This window comes from Phascolarctos cinereus, unplaced genomic scaffold, assembly GCF_003287225.1.
Source record: "Phascolarctos cinereus isolate Bilbo 61053 unplaced genomic scaffold, phaCin_HiC Scaffold_4;HRSCAF=312, whole genome shotgun sequence".
Lineage (NCBI taxonomy): Eukaryota > Metazoa > Chordata > Mammalia > Diprotodontia > Phascolarctidae > Phascolarctos > Phascolarctos cinereus.
The window spans coordinates 683,241,054-683,247,053 of NW_027555847.1; the positions used below are offsets into that span (position 1 = coordinate 683,241,054).

A 6,000-nucleotide genomic window follows, 5' to 3' on the forward strand; every position below is an offset into this window, starting at 1 on the left:
ATGGCTGGGCGGAGAAAAAGAGGGAAGGGTCCTGGTCGCTCAACTGGCCGGGCTGAGCGAGGGTCCGGCCCGGCAGGTGCACCGTCGGCGCGGGCCCGGGGTCGGGGCCCGGGGTGGGGATGCTCGCTCCGCGGAGGCTCCCTGAGGAGACGCCCGCCCGACTGCCGGCTCCCGGGAGCGGGGACAGCCCGGGCCCTACCTGCGCCGCCGCTGCCGCCGCCATGGTCTCTTCCTCCGCCGCCGCCGCCGCCGCCTTCTGTTCTCCGGCTCCGGCTTGGGCCGCCGCCCCCTTCCTCCCTCCCACCCGCCCCCCGACTCGTCCCGGCCCCCTCAGCCGCCCCCCGGGACCGCAGCCGCCGCCGGCACTGCCGCTGCCATTTCACCTCACTGACAGGAGCCTCCGCCCCGCCCCACGCCCGACGGCCGACCCAATCCGGGAGCCCAAAACTCCCAGACGCCGGGCCTACTGATAAGAGTGACCGGCGGAATAGCCAACCAGAGAATACTCCGTGTTTACGTATAAACGTCACCGCCCCTTCAAAAAGGAGCGAATGGGAAGGAGGGAGACGGTAAAGGATAGGTATTTTTGCCTATGAAGATTTGGAGAGTGAATGAACGACATGTAGAATAACCAATAGTGAGGAAAGAACAAAGGAAAGAGGTGTGTCCCCAGGGAGAGGCGGAGGCGCTGCGGAGGAGGCTCCGCCTGCGAGCTGTCTTTTAGTCCTGTGACTCGGGCACCTGAAATAGCCATCAATCTACACCAACCTCGAGCTCCACCAAGGAGTCTGATAGGTGTAACCAGTAAAGACAGACAGCTAAAGCAGCCAATACAGCGTCAAGAAGGAGGGGCGATGTGACCAACCCAACTGCCCGGGTCTCACAGCAAAGGAAAGCGTTTGGATTTGGAGTCACAAGTCCTGGATTCAAAAATTAATCCTCCTAGGTCCTGGATTCAAATACTATTCCTCCTAGTTGCTAGCTTACTGTGTGACCCCAAGAAAACCACTTAACTTCTCTGGACTTCAAAGTCTTCATCTGCAAAATGAGATTACATGAATTGTTCCCTCTCCAGTCCTGTGACTCTGTGGTCTCTGGCACATAGCAGGCACTTTGTTCATTCGCGTCTGACTCTGTGACCCAATTTTGGGGGATTTTCTTGGCAAAGATACTGGAGCAGTTTGCCATTTCCTTCTCCAGCTCATTTGACAGATGAGGAAACTGAGGCAAACTAGGTTAAGTGACTTGCCCAGGGTCAGGCAGCCAGTAAGTGTCTGAGGCTGCATTTGAACTCATGAAGATGAGTCTTCCTGATTCCAAGCCCAGTGTTCTATCCACCGCACCATCTGACTGTCTGCATCTTCTCTGTATAGAATTATCGACCTTGAGAGCAAGGACTAGTCTTTTGCCTTTCTTTGCATCCCCAGGCCCAAGCATAGAGCCTGGCATAGCGTAGGTGCTTAATAAATGCTGGTTGCTTGCCGACCGACTACCAGAGAGCTTCCTGGAAGCTAGGAATCCTACACACAGAAATGCCTTTCCTTTGTTTATCCCACCACAGTTCCTCAAGCTGCTGTTGCCGCTGGAAACATTTTGACAGAAGTCAGGAGCTAAAGTCAGGAAGATGACTTGTTTTTGCCGGCCCTGCAAAGTGAGGAAGGATGTGTCCCCTTGGATAAAGAGAGTTCCTCCCCGGAAATGTCTTCTGCCAGAACAATGCAGTGAAAGGAAGCAAAATGCCTGGGTTCTAGGATCTAGGGCCCCAAAGAAGCAGCCGTGTAGTGTATAAGAAAAAACAAAGGACTTACTTAGAACAGGAGGACTTGGGTTCTAATCCTTCCCCTGACCCACCCTCTGTCTCAAGTCACTTTTATGGGCTTCAACTTTATCTTGTCTATAAAATGAGAATGTTGGACTGGATCAGAGCTCTTTAACCCTTTTGGGTCCTGATCTCCCTCAGCAGACTGGTCAAGCCCATAGACCCCTTCTCAGCAAAAGCTCTTTGAATACATAAAGTAAAATACATAGAATGACCAAAGAAATTAGATTGAAATGCAGTTCTAAAAATGTTAAGGTTAAGAACCCCTAGGACTAGATGGTCTCTAAAAGTTCCTTATGACTGTGAATTCTATAATGTTTTTATCTATATATTTTTTATTCAAGACTTTTTATTAATTTGCTTCTTTTTTTCCAACATCCGTTTTTTATAAGATTTTGAGTTCCAAATTTTTCTCTCTCCCTCCCCTTTCCTCTCTCCAAGACAGCAAGCAATCTGATATAGGTTATACATGTGCAATCATGTAAAACATATTTCCGCATTAGTCATGTTATGAAAGAAGAAACAGAACAAAAGAAAAAAAACCCTCTGTAATATTTTTATCAGATCGCTGCCCACAATGATCTCTCCTTCCTCTGAATGCACTAGATATTTTTGTAATTTTTAATTCTCATTCATTTATTCAATGGACATTAAACACGTACCTTGTAGAGCCCTTTGCTGGGTGTTGTGCAAGACACAAAGTTTACGGGAGACTCGGTGCTCATGGACTGCTTGATCCTAGAAGGGTGAAAACCGATCACTCTAATTACAGGACGGCATTAGAGTCACGGGCAGAAGTTGCAAAGAAGCAAATTTAAGTAAGGAAAAACTTTGCATCTCATGAAAATCTGCCTTGACCTTTTATCTCTTCTCATTTTTCCCCTTCTAGGTCCAAAGAAATGATTCACTAGCAGAGAAAGCCCAGCAGAGCAAATCCTGAGATTCTGGTACAGAAAGGGATGTCCTTTCTCTTCCCCTCCATCATCGGGGCGGGGGGGGGACAGCTTCTGATGAGCTTCTCTTCGGGGACAGAGCAGGAACAAGCAGAATATAAGGGACAATATCTGCATCTTGGCTCCTTCTTTCCGTGTTCTTCTTTTTCCTCCCTGTTTTCTCTAGTTGTCTCTGCTGGAGAATGAGCTGGCAGGGGCGGTCTGAACAGTGAGCTTATCCAGTTTACCAGAGAAGCTGAGGGCCAACAAGGCCAGAGTCATAACCCATATCCTTCAGAACTGACTGAACCCTGGCAGCTACTTTACCAGAAAACTGGTGAGCTGGCTCCAGCACACCCCTGGGTACATTGCTCTCTTGGCTCATTTCCTTAGCGCTCGTAGTTTAAATCACTAAATATGTTGTGATCACACTGGCGGTTTAAAAAAAAATAACTAGAATTAAATCCCTTCTAACTCTCCCTTCACTCTGCATCCATTCATATACATCTTTCCACATGATGAAGTAGCAGGTGCAGATACACTGGGAACTGTAGTCACAACCCTGCACACAGGTGGCCCGGACCACAGGGTCATATTCTCAGTGGACTGAAGCAGCAGTGGGATTGGGTAGCCCCCTGCGTGTCTGAGCAGCCTTTTTAAAGGCCTGCACCGCTCACCTCCTGGTGTGAGGAAGAAGCTTAAAAAAGTGCCCTAAAAAATTGTTTGCTTCACCCAACCCTGACCTACTTACCGCAGTGGGCAGGCATCCTACCCTGTGGTCAAAACACAAAAAAATGTACAAAATGCGCAAGAATTTTTGCAAAGACGATTTCACTCACCTTTGGTACATGTAATATGTATGCACCTATGGACAAGAAACCAGTAGACCTGAAAGATGAAGAGTTCTCATTGCAAGAGAACTCAGTAGGTATCTTACAGAAATCAGAGCTGGATACTTTTTTTTTTTTCTGGAGTAGCCGCAGTGAGGAGGAGTGTGGTGAAACTGGCATTGACTAATCTAGTCAACAAGCTTGTATGCCTCCCAAAAGGAGTGAATGACAGTATGATTTATGATTGTATGACAATATGATTGCCGCTTGCTAGAAAGGGTCATGCCACCATCATCAGTGCATATGCTCCCACTGTGAAGAGCCTTGATGAGGTCAAAGAAAAATTTTATGAAGACCTGGAGACCCTCATCATCAATGAGCTGAATGAGGGCAAGCTTGTAATTCTAAGTGACTTCAATACCAGAGTTGGCACAGACTATCAGACTTGGCAGGGAGTCCTTGGGAGGAATGGAGTTGGAAACAGCAACAGTCATTTACTACTAAAGACTGGCGTATCTCATGACCTTCTCATCACCAACATTGTCTCCTGTTTAGCTAAACACAACAAAACTTTGTGGATGCACCCTCGCAGCAAACATTGGCATTTAGTAGACATTGTAAGGAGAAGAGACAGCTAGGTGGCACGCTGGATAGACTACCAGCCATGGATTCAGGAGGACCTCAGTTCCAACCTGACCTCAGACACTTGACACTTACTAGTTGTGTGACCCTGGGCAAGTCACTTATCCCAAATTGCCTCACCACCACCCCAAAAAAGAGAGCAGTTAACTCTATCAAAAGTAGAGTTCAAGTAAAGCTTAGAGAGATGTGGAATTCTTGGCTCAGTAAGAAGCCAGGCGAAATTCAGTTTTACACCGATAATAACAATCCAAAATGTTTTTATAAATCCCTGAAGGCTATTTATGGGCCAAAGACTTATATGCATCTCGACTACTGATGCGGTGATAAGGACATGATGCTGGAGAGATGGGCTAAACACCTCCATAGTGTTCTTAACAGACCATCACCAAGCAATGCTGAAGCCATTGACTATATACCTCAGACTGTAGTCAATTCTTCTTTAGCCAAACTTCTAACTGAAGAAGAGGTTTTGAATGCCATTAGGCTCCTTTTGTGCGGCAAAGTGCCTGGTGCTGATTTTATTCCAGCTGAGATTTACAAGGCAGGGGTCCACTGCTCACACAAAAGCTGACTGAAATCTTCTGGGTTATATGGTAAGAGGAGACTATCCTTCCAGGAGTTCGAGGATGCCTCCACTGTCCATCTCTATAAAGGAAAAGGAAATAGGTTGTCCTGTGACAAACATTCTCTTAGTCATTGCTGGCAAGATTTCTTGCCAGAGTCCTCCTTAATAGGCTGATCCTTTACCTGGAAGATGGTCATCTATCCAAGAGCCAGAACGACTGATACAGTCGTTGCTGCCTGATAACTCCAGGAGAGATGCCAGAAGCAGAACAGAGGTCTGTACACAACGTTTGTCGACCTGACCAAGATCTTTGACACTGTCAGTTGTGATGGCCTGTGGAAGATCATGGCAAAATTTGGTTGCTCAGAGAAGTTCACCAGTATTGTATGCCAGTTCCATGACTACGTGCTTGCACAGGTTCTGAACAATGGACGATGTTCTCTTGCTTTCCCGGGCACCAATGGAATGAAGCAGGGCTGTGTGCTGCTCCCATGCTTTTTAGTATGATGCTTTCAGCAATGCTGTTGGACGCTTTCCATGAGGACAAAAACAGAGTCAAGGTTGGTTACCGTTTTTACTGATGTCAATTATTTGACTAGAAAAGACAACAAGCCTACAGTGGACTAAAGTGGAGGGAGAGTGGGTGCATGACTTTTTGTTCACAGACGACTGTGCACTCAATGCAGCTTCTGCAGCTGAGTTGCAACAAAGCATGGCTCGGTTCTCTGCTGCTTGTGCTAATTTTGGCCTAACAATTAATACCAAGAAAATCAAGGTTCTCTACCAGCCAGCACCACACCATCCATATGTGGAGCTATCATTTATAGCAAATGGAAAATTTTTGAATACTGTGAATAAGTTCACTTACCTTGGCAGTATATTTTCCAGGGATGTATATGTAAATGATGAAGTTGATGTAAGCATTACCAGAGCTAGCTCAGTGTTTGGGAGGCTCCCAAGGAAAATGTGGGAGAGAAGAGGTATTACCAAACTGAGAGTCTACAGAACCCTTGTGCTGACCTCATTGTTGTATGCCTGTGAAACCTGGACAATATACCAGCGCCATGCCAGGAAACTGAATCCCTTCCATTTGAATTGTCTTAGGAAGATTCTGAAGATCACTCGGCAGGATAAGATACCAGACACTGAGGTCCTTTCTCAATCTGAACTGCCAAGCATTCACACTCTCCTGCAGAGAGTGCAACTCTGATG

The 6,000-nt window shown here is 46.9% G+C and overlaps 1 protein-coding gene across 11 annotated transcripts in view; it reads right to left on the reverse strand.

The window, feature by feature from the left end:
- EVI5L (ecotropic viral integration site 5 like) overlaps positions 1 to 2,609 on the reverse strand; it is a 65,643-nt gene extending 63,034 nt beyond the window's left edge. For 8 of the 11 annotated variants that reach the window (XR_002322634.2, XM_020978107.2, XM_020978103.2 and 5 more), the window contains exon 1: positions 200 to 295. The gene's annotated coding sequence lies outside the window, so the exon portion shown is untranslated. Of the gene's footprint in view, positions 1 to 199; positions 296 to 2,481 lie in introns of those variants that run through there. The other 3 variants (XM_078154222.1, XM_078154219.1, XM_078154220.1) reach the window with 2 other exon arrangements.
- Positions 2,610 to 6,000: the final 3,391 nt, after the last annotated feature.